At 56.4% G+C, this 19862-nt stretch overlaps 1 protein-coding gene across 3 annotated transcripts in view; it reads right to left on the reverse strand.

Annotated features, from left to right (window-relative positions):
• ints1 (integrator complex subunit 1) overlaps window positions 1–19862 on the reverse strand; it is a 180311-nt gene that overhangs the window by 104536 nt on the left and 55913 nt on the right. The gene's annotated exons all lie outside the window — the stretch shown is intronic.

Consider the following 19862-nt stretch of genomic DNA (forward strand, 5'->3'; position numbering starts at 1 on the left):
CCAAGCAAAATGTCACAGAGCTTGCTCCCGGAGCAGGCCCACAGTCTCAGCCCCAGTTCATCATAGAGCCAAGCAAAATGTCACAGAGCTTGCTCCCGGAGCAGGCCCACAGCCTCAGCCCCAGTTCATCATAGAGCCAAGCAAAATGTCACAGAGCTTGTTCCCGGAGCAGGCCCACAGCCTCAGCCCCAGTTCATCACACAGCCAAGCAAAATGTCACAGAGCTTGCTCCCGGAGCAGGCCCACAGCCTCAGCCCCAGTTCATCACACAGCCAAGCAAAATGTCACAGAGCTTGTTCCCGGAGCAGGCCCACAGCCTCAGCCCCAGTTCATCATAGAGCCAAGCAAAACGTCACAGAGCTTGTTCCCGGAGCAGGCCCACAGCCTCAGCCCCAGTTCATCATAGAGCCAAGCAAAATGTCACAGAGCTTGTTCCCGGAGCAGGCCCACAGCCTCAGTCCCAGTTCATCATATAGAGCCAAGCAAAATGTCACAGAGCTTGCTCCCGGAGCAGGCCCACAGCCTCAGCCCAAGTTCATCATAGAGCCAAGCAAAATGTCACAGAGCTTGCTCCCGGAGCAGGCCCACAGTCTCAGCCCCAGTTCATCATAGAGCCAAGCAAAATGTCACAGAGCTTGCTCCCGGAGCAGGCCCACAGCCTCAGCCCCAGTTCATCATAGAGCCAAGCAAAATGTCACAGAGCTTGCTCCCGGAGCAGGCCCACAGCCTCAGCCCCAGTTCATCACACAGCCAAGCAAAATGTCACAGAGCTTGTTCCCGGAGCAGGCCTACAGCCTCAGCCCCAGTTCATCATAGAGCCAAGCAAAACGTCACAGAGCTTGTTCCCGGAGCAGGCCCACAGCCTCAGCCCCAGTTCATCATAGAGCCAAGCAAAATGTCACAGAGCTTGCTCCCGGAGCAGGCCCACAGCCTCAGCCCCAGTTCATCACACAGCCAAGCAAAATGTCACAGAGCTTGCTCCCGGAGCAGGCCCACAGCCTCAGCCCCAGTTCATCATAGAGCCAAGCAAAATGTCACATAGCTTGCTCCCGGAGCAGGCCCACAGCCTCAGCCCCAGTTCATCATAGAGCCAAGCAAAATGTCACAGAGCTTGTTCCCGGAGCAGGCCCACAGCCTCAGCCCCAGTTCATCATAGAGCCAAGCAAAATGTCACAGAGCTTGCCTCCGGAGCAGGCCCACAGCCTCAGCCCCAGTTCATCATAGAGCCAAGCAAAATGTCACAGAGCTTGCTCCCGGAGCAGGCCCACAGCCTCATCCCCAGTTCATCATAGAGCCAAGCAAAATGTCACAGAGCTTGCTCCCGGAGCAGGCCCACAGCCTCAGCCCCAGTTCATCATAGAGCCAAGCAAAATGTCACAGAGCTTGTTCCCGGAGCAGGCCCACAGCCTCAGCCCCAGTTCATCATAGAGCCAAGCAAAATGTCACAGAGCTTGCTCCCGGAGCAGGCCCACAGCCTCAGCCCCAGTTCATCATAGAGCCAAGCAAAATGTCACAGAGCTTGTTCCCGGAGCAGGCCCACAGCCTCAGCCCCAGTTCATCATAGAGCCAAGCAAAATGTCACATAGCTTGCTCCCGGAGCAGGCCCACAGCCTCAGCCCCAGTTCATCATAGAGCCAAGCAAAATGTCACAGAGCTTGCTCCCGGAGCAGGCCCACAGCCTCAGCCCCAGTTCATCATAGAGCCAAGCAAAACGTTACAGAGCTTGCTCCCGGAGCAGGCCCACAGCCTCAGCCCCAGTTCATCATAGAGCCAAGCAAAATGTCACAGAGCTTGCTCCCGGAGCAGGCCCACAGCCTCAGCCCCAGTTCATCATAGAGCCAAGCAAAATGTCACAGAGCTTGCTCCCGGAGCAGGCCCACAGCCTCAGCCCCAGTTCATCACACAGCCAAGCAAAATGTCACAGAGCTTGCTCCCGGAGCAGGCCCACAGCCTCAGCCCCAGTTCATCATAGAGCCAAGCAAAATGTCACAGAGCTTGCTCCCGGAGCAGGCCCACAGCCTCAGCCCCAGTTCATCATAGAGCCTAGCAAAATGTCACAGAGCGTGCTCCCGAAGCAGGCCCACAGCCTCAGCCCCAGTTCATCATAGAGCCAAGCAAAATGTCACAGAGCTTGTTCCCGGAGCAGGCCCACAGCCTCAGCCCCAGTTCATCACACAGCCAAGCAAAATGTCACAGAGCTTGCTCCCGGAGCAGGCCCACAGCCTCAGCCCCAGTTCATCACACAGCCAAGCAAAATGTCACAGAGCTTGCTCCCGGAGCAGGCCCACAGCCTCAGCCCCAGTTCATCATAGAGCCCAGCAAAATGTCACAGAGCTTGCTCCCGGAGCAGGCCCACAGCCTCAGCCCCAGTTCATCATAGAGCCAAGCAAAATGTCACAGAGCTTGTTCCCGGAGCAGGCCCACAGCCTCAGCCCCAGTTCATCATAGAGCCAAGCAAAATGTCACAGAGCTTGCTCCCGGAGCAGGCCCACAGCCTCATCCCCAGTTCATCATAGAGCCAAGCAAAATGTCACAGAGCTTGCTCCCGGAGCAGGCCCACAGCCTCAGCCCCAGTTCATCATAGAGCCAAGCAAAATGTCACAGAGCTTGTTCCCGGAGCAGGCCCACAGCCTCAGCCCCAGTTCATCACACAGCCAAGCAAAATGTCACAGAGCTTGCCTCCGGAGCAGGCCCACAGCCTCAGCCCCAGTTCATCACACAGCCAAGCAAAATGTCACAGAGCTTGCTCCCGGAGCAGGCCCACAGCCTCAGCCCCAGTTCATCATATAGAGCCAAGCAAAATGTCACAGAGCTTGCTCCCGGAGCAGGCCCACAGCCTCAGCCCCAGTTCATCACACAGCCAAGCAAAATGTCACAGAGCTTGTTCCCGGAGCAGGCCCACAGCCTCAGCCCCAGTTCATCATAGAGCCAAGCAAAACGTCACAGAGCTTGTTCCCGGAGCAGGCCCACAGCCTCAGCCCCAGTTCATCATAGAGCCAAGCAAAATGTCACAGAGCTTGCTCCCGGAGCAGGCCCACAGCCTCAGCCCCAGTTCATCACACAGCCAAGCAAAATGTCACAGAGCTTGCTCCCGGAGCAGGCCCACAGCCTCAGCCCCAGTTCATCACACAGCCAAGCAAAATGTCACAGAGCTTGTTCCCGGAGCAGGCCCACAGCCTCAGCCCCAGTTCATCATAGAGCCAAGCAAAACGTCACAGAGCTTGTTCCCGGAGCAGGCCCACAGCCTCAGCCCCAGTTCATCATAGAGCCAAGCAAAATGTCACAGAGCTTGTCCCGGAGCAGGCCCACAGCCTCAGCCCCAGTTCATCATATAGAGCCAAGCAAAATGTCACAGAGCTTGCTCCCGGAGCAGGCCCACAGCCTCAGCCCAAGTTCATCATAGAGCCAAGCAAAATGTCACAGAGCTTGTTCCCGGAGCAGGCCCACAGCCTCAGCCCCAGTTCATCATAGAGCCAAGCAAAACGTTACAGAGCTTGCTCCCGGAGCAGGCCCACAGCCTCAGCCCCAGTTCATCATAGAGCCAAGCAAAATGTCACAGAGCTTGCTCCCGGAGCAGGCCCACAGCCTCAGCCCCAGTTCATCATAGAGCCAAGCAAAATGTCACAGAGCTTGCTCCCGGAGCAGGCCCACAGCCTCAGCCCAAGTTCATCATAGAGCCAAGCAAAATGTCACAGAGCTTGCTCCCGGAGCAGGCCCACAGCCTCAGCCCCAGTTCATCATAGAGCCAAGCAAAATGTCACAGAGCTTGCTCCCGGAGCAGGCCCACAGCCTCAGCCCCAGTTCATCATAGAGCCAAGCAAAACGTTACAGAGCTTGCTCCCGGAGCAGGCCCACAGCCTCAGCCCCAGTTCATCATAGAGCCAAGCAAAACGTTACAGAGCTTGCTCCCGGAGCAGGCCCACAGCCTCAGCCCCAGTTCATCATAGAGCCAAGCAAAATGTCACAGAGCTTGCTCCCGGAGCAGGCCCACAGCCTCAGCCCCAGTTCAACACACAGCCAAGCAAAATGTCACAGAGCTTGCTCCCGGAGCAGGCCCACAGTCTCAGCCCCAGTTCATCATAGAGCCAAGCAAAATGTCACAGAGCTTGCTCCCGGAGCAGGCCCACAGCCTCAGCCCCAGTTCATCATAGAGCCAAGCAAAATGTCACAGAGCTTGTTCCCGGAGCAGGCCCACAGCCTCAGCCCCAGTTCATCACACAGCCAAGCAAAATGTCACAGAGCTTGCTCCCGGAGCAGGCCCACAGCCTCAGCCCCAGTTCATCACACAGCCAAGCAAAATGTCACAGAGCTTGTTCCCGGAGCAGGCCCACAGCCTCAGCCCCAGTTCATCATAGAGCCAAGCAAAACGTCACAGAGCTTGTTCCCGGAGCAGGCCCACAGCCTCAGCCCCAGTTCATCATAGAGCCAAGCAAAATGTCACAGAGCTTGTTCCCGGAGCAGGCCCACAGCCTCAGTCCCAGTTCATCATATAGAGCCAAGCAAAATGTCACAGAGCTTGCTCCCGGAGCAGGCCCACAGCCTCAGCCCAAGTTCATCATAGAGCCAAGCAAAATGTCACAGAGCTTGCTCCCGGAGCAGGCCCACAGTCTCAGCCCCAGTTCATCATAGAGCCAAGCAAAATGTCACAGAGCTTGCTCCCGGAGCAGGCCCACAGCCTCAGCCCCAGTTCATCATAGAGCCAAGCAAAATGTCACAGAGCTTGCTCCCGGAGCAGGCCCACAGCCTCAGCCCCAGTTCATCACACAGCCAAGCAAAATGTCACAGAGCTTGTTCCCGGAGCAGGCCTACAGCCTCAGCCCCAGTTCATCATAGAGCCAAGCAAAACGTCACAGAGCTTGTTCCCGGAGCAGGCCCACAGCCTCAGCCCCAGTTCATCATAGAGCCAAGCAAAATGTCACAGAGCTTGCTCCCGGAGCAGGCCCACAGCCTCAGCCCCAGTTCATCACACAGCCAAGCAAAATGTCACAGAGCTTGCTCCCGGAGCAGGCCCACAGCCTCAGCCCCAGTTCATCATAGAGCCAAGCAAAATGTCACATAGCTTGCTCCCGGAGCAGGCCCACAGCCTCAGCCCCAGTTCATCATAGAGCCAAGCAAAATGTCACAGAGCTTGTTCCCGGAGCAGGCCCACAGCCTCAGCCCCAGTTCATCATAGAGCCAAGCAAAATGTCACAGAGCTTGCCTCCGGAGCAGGCCCACAGCCTCAGCCCCAGTTCATCATAGAGCCAAGCAAAATGTCACAGAGCTTGCTCCCGGAGCAGGCCCACAGCCTCATCCCCAGTTCATCATAGAGCCAAGCAAAATGTCACAGAGCTTGCTCCCGGAGCAGGCCCACAGCCTCAGCCCCAGTTCATCATAGAGCCAAGCAAAATGTCACAGAGCTTGTTCCCGGAGCAGGCCCACAGCCTCAGCCCCAGTTCATCATAGAGCCAAGCAAAATGTCACAGAGCTTGCTCCCGGAGCAGGCCCACAGCCTCAGCCCCAGTTCATCATAGAGCCAAGCAAAATGTCACAGAGCTTGTTCCCGGAGCAGGCCCACAGCCTCAGCCCCAGTTCATCATAGAGCCAAGCAAAATGTCACATAGCTTGCTCCCGGAGCAGGCCCACAGCCTCAGCCCCAGTTCATCATAGAGCCAAGCAAAATGTCACAGAGCTTGCTCCCGGAGCAGGCCCACAGCCTCAGCCCCAGTTCATCATAGAGCCAAGCAAAACGTTACAGAGCTTGCTCCCGGAGCAGGCCCACAGCCTCAGCCCCAGTTCATCATAGAGCCAAGCAAAATGTCACAGAGCTTGCTCCCGGAGCAGGCCCACAGCCTCAGCCCCAGTTCATCATAGAGCCAAGCAAAATGTCACAGAGCTTGTTCCCGGAGCAGGCCCACAGCCTCAGCCCCAGTTCATCACACAGCCAAGCAAAATGTCACAGAGCTTGCTCCCGGAGCAGGCCCACAGCCTCAGCCCCAGTTCATCACACAGCCAAGCAAAATGTCACAGAGCTTGCTCCCGGAGCAGGCCCACAGCCTCAGCCCCAGTTCATCATAGAGCCAAGCAAAATGTCACAGAGCTTGCTCCCGGAGCAGGCCCACAGCCTCAGCCCCAGTTCATCATAGAGCCAAGCAAAATGTCACAGAGCTTGTTCCCGGAGCAGGCCCACAGCCTCAGCCCCAGTTCATCATAGAGCCAAGCAAAATGTCACAGAGCTTGCTCCCGGAGCAGGCCCACAGCCTCAGCCCCAGTTCATCATAGAGCCAAGCAAAATGTCACAGAGCTTGCTCCCGGAGCAGGCCCACAGCCTCAGCCCCAGTTCATCATAGAGCCAAGCAAAATGTCACAGAGCTTGTTCCCGGAGCAGGCCCACAGCCTCAGCCCCAGTTCATCATAGAGCCAAGCAAAATGTCACAGAGCTTGTTCCCGGAGCAGGCCCACAGCCTCAGCCCCAGTTCATCATAGAGCCAAGCAAAACGTTACAGAGCTTGCTCCCGGAGCAGGCCCACAGCCTCAGCCCCAGTTCATCATAGAGCCAAGCAAAATGTCACAGAGCTTGCTCCCGGAGCAGGCCCACAGCCTCAGCCCCAGTTCATCATAGAGCCAAGCAAAATGTCACAGAGCTTGTCCCGGAGCAGGCCAACAGCCTCAGCCCCAGTTCATCATAGAGCCAAGCAAAACGTTACAGAGCTTGCTCCCGGAGCAGGCCCACAGCCTCAGCCCCAGTTCATCACACAGCCAAGCAAAATGTCACAGAGCTTGCTCCCGGAGCAGGCCCACAGCCTCAGCCCCAGTTCATCACACAGCCAAGCAAAATGTCACAGAGCTTGCTCCCGGAGCAGGCCCACAGCCTCAGCCCCAGTTCATCATAGAGCCAAGCAAAATGTCACAGAGCTTGCTCCCGGAGCAGGCCCACAGCCTCAGCCCCAGTTCATCATAGAGCCAAGCAAAATGTCACAGAGCTTGTTCCCGGAGCAGGCCCACAGCCTCAGCCCCAGTTCATCATAGAGCCAAGCAAAATGTCACAGAGCTTGCTCCCGGAGCAGGCCCACAGCCTCAGCCCCAGTTCATCATAGAGCCAAGCAAAATGTCACAGAGCTTGCTCCCGGAGCAGGCCCACAGCCTCATCCCCAGTTCATCATAGAGCCAAGCAAAATGTCACAGAGCTTGCTCCCGGAGCAGGCCCACAGCCTCAGCCCCAGTTCATCATAGAGCCAAGCAAAATGTCACAGAGCTTGCTCCCGGAGCAGGCCCACAGCCTCAGCCCCAGTTCATCATAGAGCCAAGCAAAATGTCACAGAGCTTGTTCCCGGAGCAGGCCCACAGCCTCAGCCCCAGTTCATCATAGAGCCAAGCAAAACGTTACAGAGCTTGCTCCCGGAGCAGGCCCACAGCCTCAGCCCCAGTTCATCATAGAGCCAAGCAAAATGTCACAGAGCTTGCTCCCGGAGCAGGCCCACAGCCTCAGCCCCAGTTCATCATAGAGCCAAGCAAAATGTCACAGAGCTTGCTCCCGGAGCAGGCCCACAGCCTCAGCCCAAGTTCATCATAGAGCCAAGCAAAATGTCACAGAGCTTGCTCCGGGAGCAGGCCCACAGCCTCAGCCCCAGTTCATCATAGAGCCAAGCAAAACGTTACAGAGCTTGCTCCCGGAGCAGGCCCACAGCCTCAGCCCCAGTTCATCATAGAGCCAAGCAAAACGTTACAGAGCTTGCTCCCGGAGCAGGCCCACAGCCTCAGCCCCAGTTCATCATAGAGCCAAGCAAAATGTCACAGAGCTTGCTCCCGGAGCAGGCCCACAGCCTCAGCCCCAGTTCATCATAGAGCCAAGCAAAATGTCACAGAGCTTGTTCCCGGAGCAGGCCCACAGCCTCAGCCCCAGTTCATCACACAGCCAAGCAAAATGTCACAGAGCTTGCTCCCGGAGCAGGCCCACAGCCTCAGCCCCAGTTCATCACACAGCCAAGCAAAATGTCACAGAGCTTGTTCCCGGAGCAGGCCCACAGCCTCAGCCCCAGTTCATCATAGAGCCAAGCAAAACGTCACAGAGCTTGTTCCCGGAGCAGGCCCACAGCCTCAGCCCCAGTTCATTATAGAGCCAAGCAAAATGTCACAGAGCTTGTTCCCGGAGCAGGCCCACAGCCTCAGCCCCAGTTCATCATATAGAGCCAAGCAAAATGTCACAGAGCTTGCTCCCGGAGCAGGCCCACAGCCTCAGCCCAAGTTCATCATAGAGCCAAGCAAAATGTCACAGAGCTTGCTCCCGGAGCAGGCCCACAGTCTCAGCCCCAGTTCATCATAGAGCCAAGCAAAATGTCACAGAGCTTGCTCCCGGAGCAGGCCCACAGCCTCAGCCCCAGTTCATCATAGAGCCAAGCAAAATGTCACAGAGCTTACTCCCGGAGCAGGCCCACAGCCTCAGCCCCAGTTCATCACACAGCCAAGCAAAATGTCACAGAGCTTGTTCCCGGAGCAGGCCCACAGCCTCAGCCCCAGTTCATCATAGAGCCAAGCAAAACGTCACAGAGCTTGTTCCCGGAGCAGGCCCACAGCCTCAGCCCCAGTTCATCATAGAGCCAAGCAAAATGTCACAGAGCTTGCTCCCGGAGCAGGCCCACAGCCTCAGCCCCAGTTCATCACACAGCCAAGCAAAATGTCACAGAGCTTGCTCCCGGAGCAGGCCCACAGCCTCAGCCCCAGTTCATCATAGAGCCAAGCAAAATGTCACATAGCTTGCTCCCGGAGCAGGCCCACAGCCTCAGCCCCAGTTCATCATAGAGCCAAGCAAAATGTCACAGAGCTTGTTCCCGGAGCAGGCCCACAGCCTCAGCCCCAGTTCATCATAGAGCCAAGCAAAATGTCACAGAGCTTGCCTCCGGAGCAGGCCCACAGCCTCAGCCCCAGTTCATCATAGAGCCAAGCAAAATGTCACAGAGCTTGCTCCCGGAGCAGGCCCACAGCCTCAGCCCCAGTTCATCATAGAGCCAAGCAAAATGTCACAGAGCTTGCTCCCGGAGCAGGCCCACAGCCTCAGCCCCAGTTCATCATAGAGCCAAGCAAAATGTCACAGAGCTTGCTCCCGGAGCAGGCCCACAGCCTCAGCCCCAGTTCATCATAGAGCCAAGCAAAACGTTACAGAGCTTGCTCCCGGAGCAGGCCCACAGCCTCAGCCCCAGTTCATCATAGAGCCAAGCAAAATGTCACAGAGCTTGCTCCCGGAGCAGGCCCACAGCCTCAGCCCCAGTTCATCATAGAGCCAAGCAAAATGTCACAGAGCTTGTTCCCGGAGCAGGCCCACAGCCTCAGCCCCAGTTCATCACACAGCCAAGCAAAATGTCACAGAGCTTGCTCCCGGAGCAGGCCCACAGCCTCAGCCCCAGTTCATCACACAGCCAAGCAAAATGTCACAGAGCTTGCTCCCGGAGCAGGCCCACAGCCTCAGCCCCAGTTCATCATAGAGCCAAGCAAAATGTCACAGAGCTTGCTCCCGGAGCAGGCCCACAGCCTCAGCCCCAGTTCATCATAGAGCCAAGCAAAATGTCACAGAGCTTGTTCCCGGAGCAGGCCCACAGCCTCAGCCCCAGTTCATCATAGAGCCAAGCAAAATGTCACAGAGCTTGCTCCCGGAGCAGGCCCACAGCCTCAGCCCCAGTTCATCATAGAGCCAAGCAAAATGTCACAGAGCTTGCTCCCGGAGCAGGCCCACAGCCTCAGCCCCAGTTCATCATAGAGCCAAGCAAAATGTCACAGAGCTTGTTCCCGGAGCAGGCCCACAGCCTCAGCCCCAGTTCATCATAGAGCCAAGCAAAATGTCACAGAGCTTGCTCCCGGAGCAGGCCCACAGCCTCAGCCCCAGTTCATCATAGAGCCAAGCAAAATGTCACAGAGCTTGTTCCCGGAGCAGGCCCACAGCCTCAGCCCCAGTTCATCACACAGCCAAGCAAAATGTCACAGAGCTTGCTCCCGGAGCAGGCCCACAGCCTCAGCCCCAGTTCATCATAGAGCCAAGCAAAATGTCACAGAGCTTGCTCCCGGAGCAGGCCCACAGCCTCAGCCCCAGTTCATCATAGAGCCAAGCAAAATGTCACAGAGCTTGCTCCCGGAGCAGGCCCACAGCCTCAGCCCCAGTTCATCATAGAGCCAAGCAAAATGTCACAGAGCTTGCTCCCGGAGCAGGCCCACAGCCTCAGCCCCAGTTCATCATAGAGCCAAGCAAAATGTCACAGAGCTTGTTCCCGGAGCAGGCCCACAGCCTCAGCCCCAGTTCATCACACAGCCAAGCAAAATGTTACAGAGCTTGCTCCCGGAGCAGGCCCACAGCCTCAGCCCCAGTTCATCATAGAGCCAAGCAAAATGTCACAGAGCTTGCTCCCGGAGCAGGCCCACAGCCTCAGCCCCAGTTCATCATAGAGCCAAGCAAAATGTCACAGAGCTTGTTCCCGGAGCAGGCCCACAGCCTCAGCCCCAGTTCATCACACAGCCAAGCAAAATGTCACAGAGCTTGCTCCCGGAGCAGGCCCACAGCCTCAGCCCCAGTTCATCACACAGCCAAGCAAAATGTCACAGAGCTTGCTCCCGGAGCAGGCCCACAGCCTCAGCCCCAGTTCATCATAGAGCCAAGCAAAATGTCACAGAGCTTGCTCCCGGAGCAGGCCCACAGCCTCATCCCCAGTTCATCATAGAGCCAAGCAAAATGTCACAGAGCTTGCTCCCGGAGCAGGCCCACAGCCTCAGCCCCAGTTCATCATAGAGCCAAGCAAAATGTCACAGAGCTTGTTCCCGGAGCAGGCCCACAGCCTCAGCCCCAGTTCATCATAGAGCCAAGCAAAATGTCACAGAGCTTGCTCCCGGAGCAGGCCCACAGCCTCAGCCCCAGTTCATCATAGAGCCAAGCAAAATGTCACAGAGCTTGCTCCCGGAGCAGGCCCACAGCCTCAGCCCCAGTTCATCATAGAGCCAAGCAAAATGTCACAGAGCTTGCTCCCGGAGCAGGCCCACAGCCTCAGCCCCAGTTCATCATAGAGCCAAGCAAAACTTTACAGAGCTTGCTCCCGGAGCAGGCCCACAGCCTCAGCCCCAGTTCATCACACAGCCAAGCAAAATGTCACAGAGCTTGCTCCCGGAGCAGGCCCACAGCCTCAGCCCCAGTTCATCACACAGCCAAGCAAAATGTCACAGAGCTTGCTCCCGGAGCAGGCCCACAGCCTCAGCCCCAGTTCATCATAGAGCCAAGCAAAATGTCACAGAGCTTGCTCCCGGAGCAGGCCCACAGCCTCAGCCCCAGTTCATCATAGAGCCAAGCAAAATGTCACAGAGCTTGTTCCCGGAGCAGGCCCACAGCCTCAGCCCCAGTTCATCATAGAGCCAAGCAAAATGTCACAGAGCTTGCTCCCGGAGCAGGCCCACAGCCTCAGCCCCAGTTCATCATAGAGCCAAGCAAAATGTCACAGAGCTTGCTCCCGGAGCAGGCCCACAGCCTCATCCCCAGTTCATCATAGAGCCAAGCAAAATGTCACAGAGCTTGCTCCCGGAGCAGGCCCACAGCCTCAGCCCCAGTTCATCATAGAGCCAAGCAAAATGTCACAGAGCTTGCTCCCGGAGCAGGCCCACAGCCTCAGCCCCAGTTCATCATAGAGCCAAGCAAAATGTCACAGAGCTTGCTCCCGGAGCAGGCCCACAGCCTCAGCCCCAGTTCATCATAGAGCCAAGCAAAATGTCACAGAGCTTGCTCCCGGAGCAGGCCCACAGCCTCAGCCCCAGTTCATCACACAGCCAAGCAAAATGTCACAGAGCTTGCTCCCGGAGCAGGCCCACAGCCTCAGCCCCAGTTCATCATAGAGCCCAGCAAAATGTCACAGAGCTTGCTCCCGGAGCAGGCCCACAGCCTCAGCCCCAGTTCATCATAGAGCCAAGCAAAACGTTACAGAGCTTGCTCCCGGAGCAGGCCCACAGCCTCAGCCCAAGTTCATCATAGAGCCAAGCAAAATGTCACAGAGCTTGCTCCCGGAGCAGGCCCACAGCCTCAGCCCCAGTTCATCATAGAGCCAAGCAAAATGTCACAGAGCTTGCTCCCGGAGCAGGCCCACAGCCTCAGCCCCAGTTCATCATAGAGCCAAGCAAAACGTTACAGAGCTTGTTCCCGGAGCAGGCCCACAGCCTCAGCCCCAGTTCATCATAGAGCCAAGCAAAATGTCACAGAGCTTGCTCCCGGAGCAGGCCCACAGCCTCAGCCCCAGTTCATCATAGAGCCAAGCAAAATGTCACAGAGCTTGTTCCCGGAGCAGGCCCACAGCCTCAGCCCCAGTTCATCACACAGCCAAGCAAAATGTCACAGAGCTTGCTCCCGGAGCAGGCCCACAGCCTCAGCCCCAGTTCATCACACAGCCAAGCAAAATGTCACAGAGCTTGTTCCCGGAGCAGGCCCACAGCCTCAGCCCCAGTTCATCATAGAGCCAAGCAAAACGTCACAGAGCTTGTTCCCGGAGCAGGCCCACAGCCTCAGCCCCAGTTCATCATAGAGCCAAGCAAAATGTCACAGAGCTTGTTCCCGGAGCAGGCCCACAGCCTCAGCCCCAGTTCATCATATAGAGCCAAGCAAAATGTCACAGAGCTTGCTCCCGGAGCAGGCCCACAGCCTCAGCCCAAGTTCATCATAGAGCCAAGCAAAATGTCACAGAGCTTGCTCCCGGAGCAGGCCCACAGTCTCAGCCCCAGTTCATCATAGAGCCAAGCAAAATGTCACAGAGCTTGCTCCCGGAGCAGGCCCACAGCCTCAGCCCCAGTTCATCATAGAGCCAAGCAAAATGTCACAGAGCTTGTTCCCGGAGCAGGCCCACAGCCTCAGCCCCAGTTCATCATATAGAGCCAAGCAAAATGTCACAGAGCTTGCTCCCGGAGCAGGCCCACAGCCTCAGCCCAAGTTCATCATAGAGCCAAGCAAAATGTCACAGAGCTTGCTCCCGGAGCAGGCCCACAGCCTCAGCCCCAGTTCATCACACAGCCAAGCAAAATGTCACAGAGCTTGTTCCCGGAGCAGGCCCACAGCCTCAGCCCCAGTTCATCATAGAGCCAAGCAAAACGTCACAGAGCTTGTTCCCGGAGCAGGCCCACAGCCTCAGCCCCAGTTCATCATAGAGCCAAGCAAAATGTCACAGAGCTTGCTCCCGGAGCAGGCCCACAGCCTCAGCCCCAGTTCATCACACAGCCAAGCAAAATGTCACAGAGCTTGCTCCCGGAGCAGGCCCACAGCCTCAGCCCCAGTTCATCATAGAGCCAAGCAAAATGTCACATAGCTTGCTCCCGGAGCAGGCCCACAGCCTCAGCCCCAGTTCATCATAGAGCCAAGCAAAATGTCACAGAGCTTGTTCCCGGAGCAGGCCCACAGCCTCAGCCCCAGTTCATCATAGAGCCAAGCAAAATGTCACAGAGCTTGCCTCCGGAGCAGGCCCACAGCCTCAGCCCCAGTTCATCATAGAGCCAAGCAAAATGTCACAGAGCTTGCTCCCGGAGCAGGCCCACAGCCTCATCCCCAGTTCATCATAGAGCCAAGCAAAATGTCACAGAGCTTGCTCCCGGAGCAGGCCCACAGCCTCAGCCCCAGTTCATCATAGAGCCAAGCAAAATGTCACAGAGCTTGTTCCCGGAGCAGGCCCACAGCCTCAGCCCCAGTTCATCATAGAGCCAAGCAAAATGTCACAGAGCTTGCTCCCGGAGCAGGCCCACAGCCTCAGCCCCAGTTCATCATAGAGCCAAGCAAAATGTCACAGAGCTTGCTCCCGGAGCAGGCCCACAGCCTCAGCCCCAGTTCATCATAGAGCCAAGCAAAACGTTACAGAGCTTGCTCCCGGAGCAGGCCCACAGCCTCAGCCCCAGTTCATCATAGAGCCAAGCAAAATGTCACAGAGCTTGCTCCCGGAGCAGGCCCACAGCCTCAGCCCCAGTTCATCATAGAGCCAAGCAAAATGTCACAGAGCTTGTTCCCGGAGCAGGCCCACAGCCTCAGCCCCAGTTCATCACACAGCCAAGCAAAATGTCACAGAGCTTGCTCCCGGAGCAGGCCCACAGCCTCAGCCCCAGTTCATCACACAGCCAAGCAAAATGTCACAGAGCTTGCTCCCGGAGCAGGCCCACAGCCTCAGCCCCAGTTCATCATAGAGCCAAGCAAAATGTCACAGAGCTTGCTCCCGGAGCAGGCCCACAGCCTCAGCCCCAGTTCATCATAGAGCCAAGCAAAATGTCACAGAGCTTGTTCCCGGAGCAGGCCCACAGCCTCAGCCCCAGTTCATCATAGAGCCAAGCAAAATGTCACAGAGCTTGTTCCCGGAGCAGGCCCACAGCCTCAGCCCCAGTTCATCATAGAGCCAAGCAAAATGTCACAGAGCTTGTTCCCGGAGCAGGCCCACAGCCTCAGCCCCAGTTCATCATAGAGCCAAGCAAAACGTTACAGAGCTTGCTCCCGGAGCAGGCCCACAGCCTCAGCCCCAGTTCATCATAGAGCCAAGCAAAATGTCACAGAGCTTGCTCCCGGAGCAGGCCCACAGCCTCAGCCCCAGTTCATCATAGAGCCAAGCAAAATGTCACAGAGCTTGTTCCCGGAGCAGGCCCACAGCCTCAGCCCCAGTTCATCACACAGCCAAGCAAAATGTCACAGAGCTTGCTCCCGGAGCAGGCCCACAGCCTCAGCCCCAGTTCATCACACAGCCAAGCAAAATGTCACAGAGCTTGCTCCCGGAGCAGGCCCACAGCCTCAGCCCCAGTTCATCATAGAGCCAAGCAAAATGTCACAGAGCTTGCTCCCGGAGCAGGCCCACAGCCTCATCCCCAGTTCATCATAGAGCCAAGCAAAATGTCACAGAGCTTGCTCCCGGAGCAGGCCCACAGCCTCAGCCCCAGTTCATCATAGAGCCAAGCAAAATGTCACAGAGCTTGTTCCCGGAGCAGGCCCACAGCCTCAGCCCCAGTTCATCATAGAGCCAAGCAAAATGTCACAGAGCTTGCTCCCGGAGCAGGCCCACAGCCTCAGCCCCAGTTCATCATAGAGCCAAGGAAAATGTCACAGAGCTTGCTCCCGGAGCAGGCCCACAGCCTCAGCCCCAGTTCATCATAGAGCCAAGCAAAATGTCACAGAGCTTGCTCCCGGAGCAGGCCCACAGCCTCAGCCCCAGTTCATCATAGAGCCAAGCAAAATGTCACAGAGCTTGCTCCCGGAGCAGGCCCACAGCCTCAGCCCCAGTTCATCATAGAGCCAAGCAAAATGTCACAGAGCTTGCTCCCGGAGCAGGCCCACAGCCTCAGCCCCAGTTCATCATAGAGCCAAGCAAAATGTCACAGAGCTTGTTCCCGGAGCAGGCCCACAGCCTCAGCCCCAGTTCATCATAGAGCCAAGCAAAATGTCACAGAGCTTGCTCCCGGAGCAGGCCCACAGCCTCAGCCCCAGTTCATCATAGAGCCAAGCAAAATGTCACAGAGCTTGCTCCCGGAGCAGGCCCACAGCCTCAGCCCCAGTTCATCATAGAGCCAAGCAAAATGTCACAGAGCTTGCTCCCGGAGCAGGCCCACAGCCTCAGCCCCAGTTCATCATAGAGCCAAGCAAAATGTCACAGAGCTTGTTCCCGGAGCAGGCCCACAGCCTCAGCCCCAGTTCATCATAGAGCCAAGCAAAATGTCACAGAGCTTGCTCCCGGAGCAGGCCCACAGCCTCAGCCCCAGTTCATCATAGAGCCAAGCAAAATGTCACAGAGCTTGCTCCCGGAGCAGGCCCACAGCCTCAGCCCCAGTTCATCATAGAGCCAAGCAAAATGTCACAGAGCTTGCTCCCGGAGCAGGCCCACAGCCTCAGCCCCAGTTCATCATAGAGCCAAGCAAAATGTCACAGAGCTTGCTCCCGGAGCAGGCCCACAGCCTCAGCCCCAGTTCATCATAGAGCCAAGCAAAATGTCACAGAGCTTGCTCCCGGAGCAGGCCCACAGCCTCAGCCCCAGTTCATCATAGAGCCAAGCAAAATGTCACAGAGCTTACTCCCGGAGCAGGCCCACAGCCTCAGCCCCAGTTCATCATAGAGCCAAGCAAAATGTCACAGAGCTTGTTCCCGGAGCAGGCCCACAGCCTCATCCCCAGTTCATCATAGAGCCAAGCAAAATGTCACAGAGCTTGTTCCCGGAGCAGGCCCACAGCCTCAGCCCCAGTTCATCATAGAGCCAAGCAAAATGTCACAGAGCTTGCTCCCGGAGCAGGCCCACAGCCTCATCCCCAGTTCATCATAGAGCCAAGCAAAATGTCACAGAGCTTGCTCCCGGAGCAGGCCCACAGCCTCATCCCCAGTTCATCATAGAGCCAAGCAAAATGTCACAGAGCTTGTTCCCGGAGCAGGCCCACAGCCTCAGCCCCAGTTCATCATAGAGCCAAGCAAAATGTCACAGAGCTTGCTCCCGGAGCAGGCCCACAGCCTCATCCCCAGTTCATCATATAGAGCCAAGCAAAATGTCACAGAGCTTGCTCCCGGAGCAGGTCCACAGCCTCAGCCCCAGTTCATCATAGAGCCAAGCAAAATGTCACAGAGCTTGCTCCCGGAGCAGGCCCACAGCCTCAGCGTTGGCACAGCGGAGAACAGAGTAAATGTTGTGGAGCAGCAAGCAGAACCATTACAACCCTCACCCTTGGTTCAGACCCCTGCCTTTTCAATTCCTCTGGCCCAGCGGTTAAATTGTACTAACACTGGGTCATTCCACACTCTGAGACTTGGGCCCTGTGCATCGATACGCCGTGGGACTGGACCATGTTCTATTCTGTGCTAGACCTTTCCAAAGTGGCCTGCTGTTTAGATCGATCAGGCTCCTGGTTTAGGTGGAAGGGCTCCAAAATTCGTCCACTTCGATTTTTTTCTGCTTCGTATGCTCCGACACTGTCTCCACAAATGTCCCTCTAATTTCTATTCACCAGTGTGAGCATCGTGCCTTCTCAGGGAACCCCGACAGAGCGAGGGTACCCAGGCTCCCCAACCCGGGAGACACGGCGGAGGACATCACTCGCCTTCATTGCAACCCGCACAGGGGAACCCCAGACACCGTAGTCATGGGCAGATGGGCACCATGGCAGATGCCACCACCAGAGGAACAGGGAGACGGTACCAGCCACCTTGAGCCTTACCTGCACAAGACAAACTTGCTCCATGGCACAATGGGTGGAGCCCCACCGAGACGGCGGTTCACCTTGCCCTGGCATTGAGGGAGATGCCCTGCGGGCCGTCCTCAACCTAACGCCGGCGGAGCAGCGTGACTACAGGGCCTTCGTAGTAGCGCTGAGCGGCGTTTCGAGCAGAGGCCGTTGGCGGAAGCAATGAGGGAAGAACTGTGCAGCAGACGGCACCGTACGGGAGAAAGCTGAAGGGTGCTTGCAGCAGATCTCCACCACTGTGCTCGGCATGGCTACCCCAAGTTCCCTCCTATGGCCCAGGAAGAGCTCGCCCTCCACACCTTTATAAAGGCGCTGATGCTGGAGCGCCCTCAGCAGCATGCCTGCCTGACATCACCATCATCGCTAAATGAGGCGCTGGCCGAGGCAGAGAGAGCAGAAGCAATTTTAGCCCCCCAAAGACTACCAGGATCAAAGCCTTGGCTTGTGTCACCGAGGCAGAGGAGGAAACTGACAAGGAGCAGCCTGTGAGAAAGGTCCGACCAGCACCGTGCCAACCCCACCACAGGCCACGAAATGATCTATGTTATCGGTGCACTGAGGCAGGTGTTACCGGCATCACTCCACAGCTCAGAGCAGCTATTGGGAAACACCGAGTAGGCAGCGCCACCCGAGACCTCCAGCAGAACCCCTCCATTGTCACCCCTCTGGGTATGCCGTCTAGGTGAAGAGCAAGGCTTATACATGGACTACATGGTGGAGGGCGTCAGATGCCGTGCGTTGGTGGACACATGGTCAACCATCACAATCATCTGTCCTGGTGTTCTCCCAAACATGGACCAGCCAACCCCGCCTGGGTGGACAACAGCGGTCCAGCTGACTACGGTCACCAGCGACTGTGTGGCGATGGGAGGGAAGAGGAGGATGCGTGATGCAGTGGGGAAAATCACAATGGAGCAGGAGGTGTGGTTCGCCGACACCTGAGAGTCCTGCATCCTTGGCCTGGACCTGCTGTCCCACTGGGGGCCCTGTGTTGAGTGTTGGGGTCAACACTCTACCAGGGTACAAATGCTGTGGCTCTCCAGCAGGACAGCTCCAGCAAGCGGTCCCAGCAGGAGCAGCAACAACCACCGGTTTTCACAGCGGTCCCGCTTGCAGCCCAGTGCAACACAGCTGAACCAGGGTAAGTGGCGGCGACAGCCAGCAATGACCTCGAGCAGGTGAGTGATTCTGCGCTGGCTCTGGTGTGGGGATGGCTGAGTGGGCAGAGATCTCCACCCTGGATCCAGAGACCAATGCCTAACTCTCGCAGTGGGGAATGCTGAAGGTGTGTGACAGGTTGCTTTTCCAGCAGTGGCAGATGTCTGATGGTGGTCCACCGGAGGCTCCACGCCACAGTGCTGTGTTCGGTGCACAGGCTGCTGGGGCCAGCCATCTTGGAGTTGCAAAGACACTGGACAGGCTGTGTGAACGCTTCTACTGGCCTGGGTACAGGCAGGATGTGGAGCTGTTCGTGCACTGCTGTGACACTTGTACGTTCCAGAAAAGGCTGGGCCAACAGCCTGGGGTGCTAATGCAGCAGTAAATGGTGGGGGCCCTGTATGGGTCTACTGCCCCTCCCGGAAGAAGGGCCAACTGCATCTCCTTGGAAGCTCTGGAAGGGGCTGGGAGAGGTGCTCGATCACATCTCCGATATGGTATATTGGATGCAGTCGTGCTGCACTGAGACCGGCTGGCACCAAGTCAGCCCTCGGCCACCACTGACCCAGCGAGGCTGAGGGAAGGAAGTAACACTCTGGGTGCCCTTCCTCTTGCCTCACGCAAACAGGCTGCAGTGTCAACATCCACCGGGACTTTTGAACTTTGTTATGGACTCCGGGGTTGCCAAGGACAGCTGATTCCTCGAGTGCGGGCAGTGTGACGCTCTGGGGGGGGGCATGGTCGACAGCCTGCCCTGTATTTCTAATGACCTGCACTGTTTATTGTTCTTTTGTTAAAATGCTTTTGTGGGATTATGGTGGGAAGTTCCAGTTCATTTATTGTTACATTTTAGCTTGGGTTATACAGTTATTCACTTGTGTATTTGTGAGTCACCCTAACTGTAAACTGAGTCGTGTGACGGTCACATCCTCTATCTGTACGAGACTGGTTGGGTTCACTTTCTGAGTCATGGTTCCCGGTCTGTTTTGTGTTTATTACAATAAAACATTTGTTGAATTCAACGAGCTTCCTCATCGGTCATTAAGGACCAAATGCTCACCACAGTATAAATAAGCCAGTTCTAAAATCTGCAGACAAATCATCACAAACTCATTGCTATCAACACTGTCTGCATCAGAAAATGGAAAAGGAAATGTCATTGTGCATAATCATAAAATATACTTAACATGCCAACGAGGTAGAGGGTGACATTCTTTTGTGCACAGTTTAAATTCCTTTGAGCTAGTAGCAAACAACGTGTGACGCGCACCTTAGAGGTCCCAACCACATCTCTCCCTCGCTCTGACCACTTCTCAAACATGCCTCTACCTCTTTCCAAATCATTCTTGAATCCACATGCCTCGACCCTCAAGTCAGCCTCGGCTTCACTCACCTCTTCACTGTTTATGGTGATTGCTTACAACATTTTCACTATGGAAAATTGTGATTAATAAAGTAAAGAAGTATTTCTTGTGTAAGGAACTGCCAGTAAATTGTCGCCCATCTTCAGTAGTGTCATCTTAAACCAGATG

The sequence above is a fragment of the Hemitrygon akajei genome, chromosome 11, assembly GCF_048418815.1.
Source record: "Hemitrygon akajei chromosome 11, sHemAka1.3, whole genome shotgun sequence".
Classification (NCBI taxonomy): Eukaryota; Metazoa; Chordata; class Chondrichthyes; order Myliobatiformes; family Dasyatidae; genus Hemitrygon; species Hemitrygon akajei.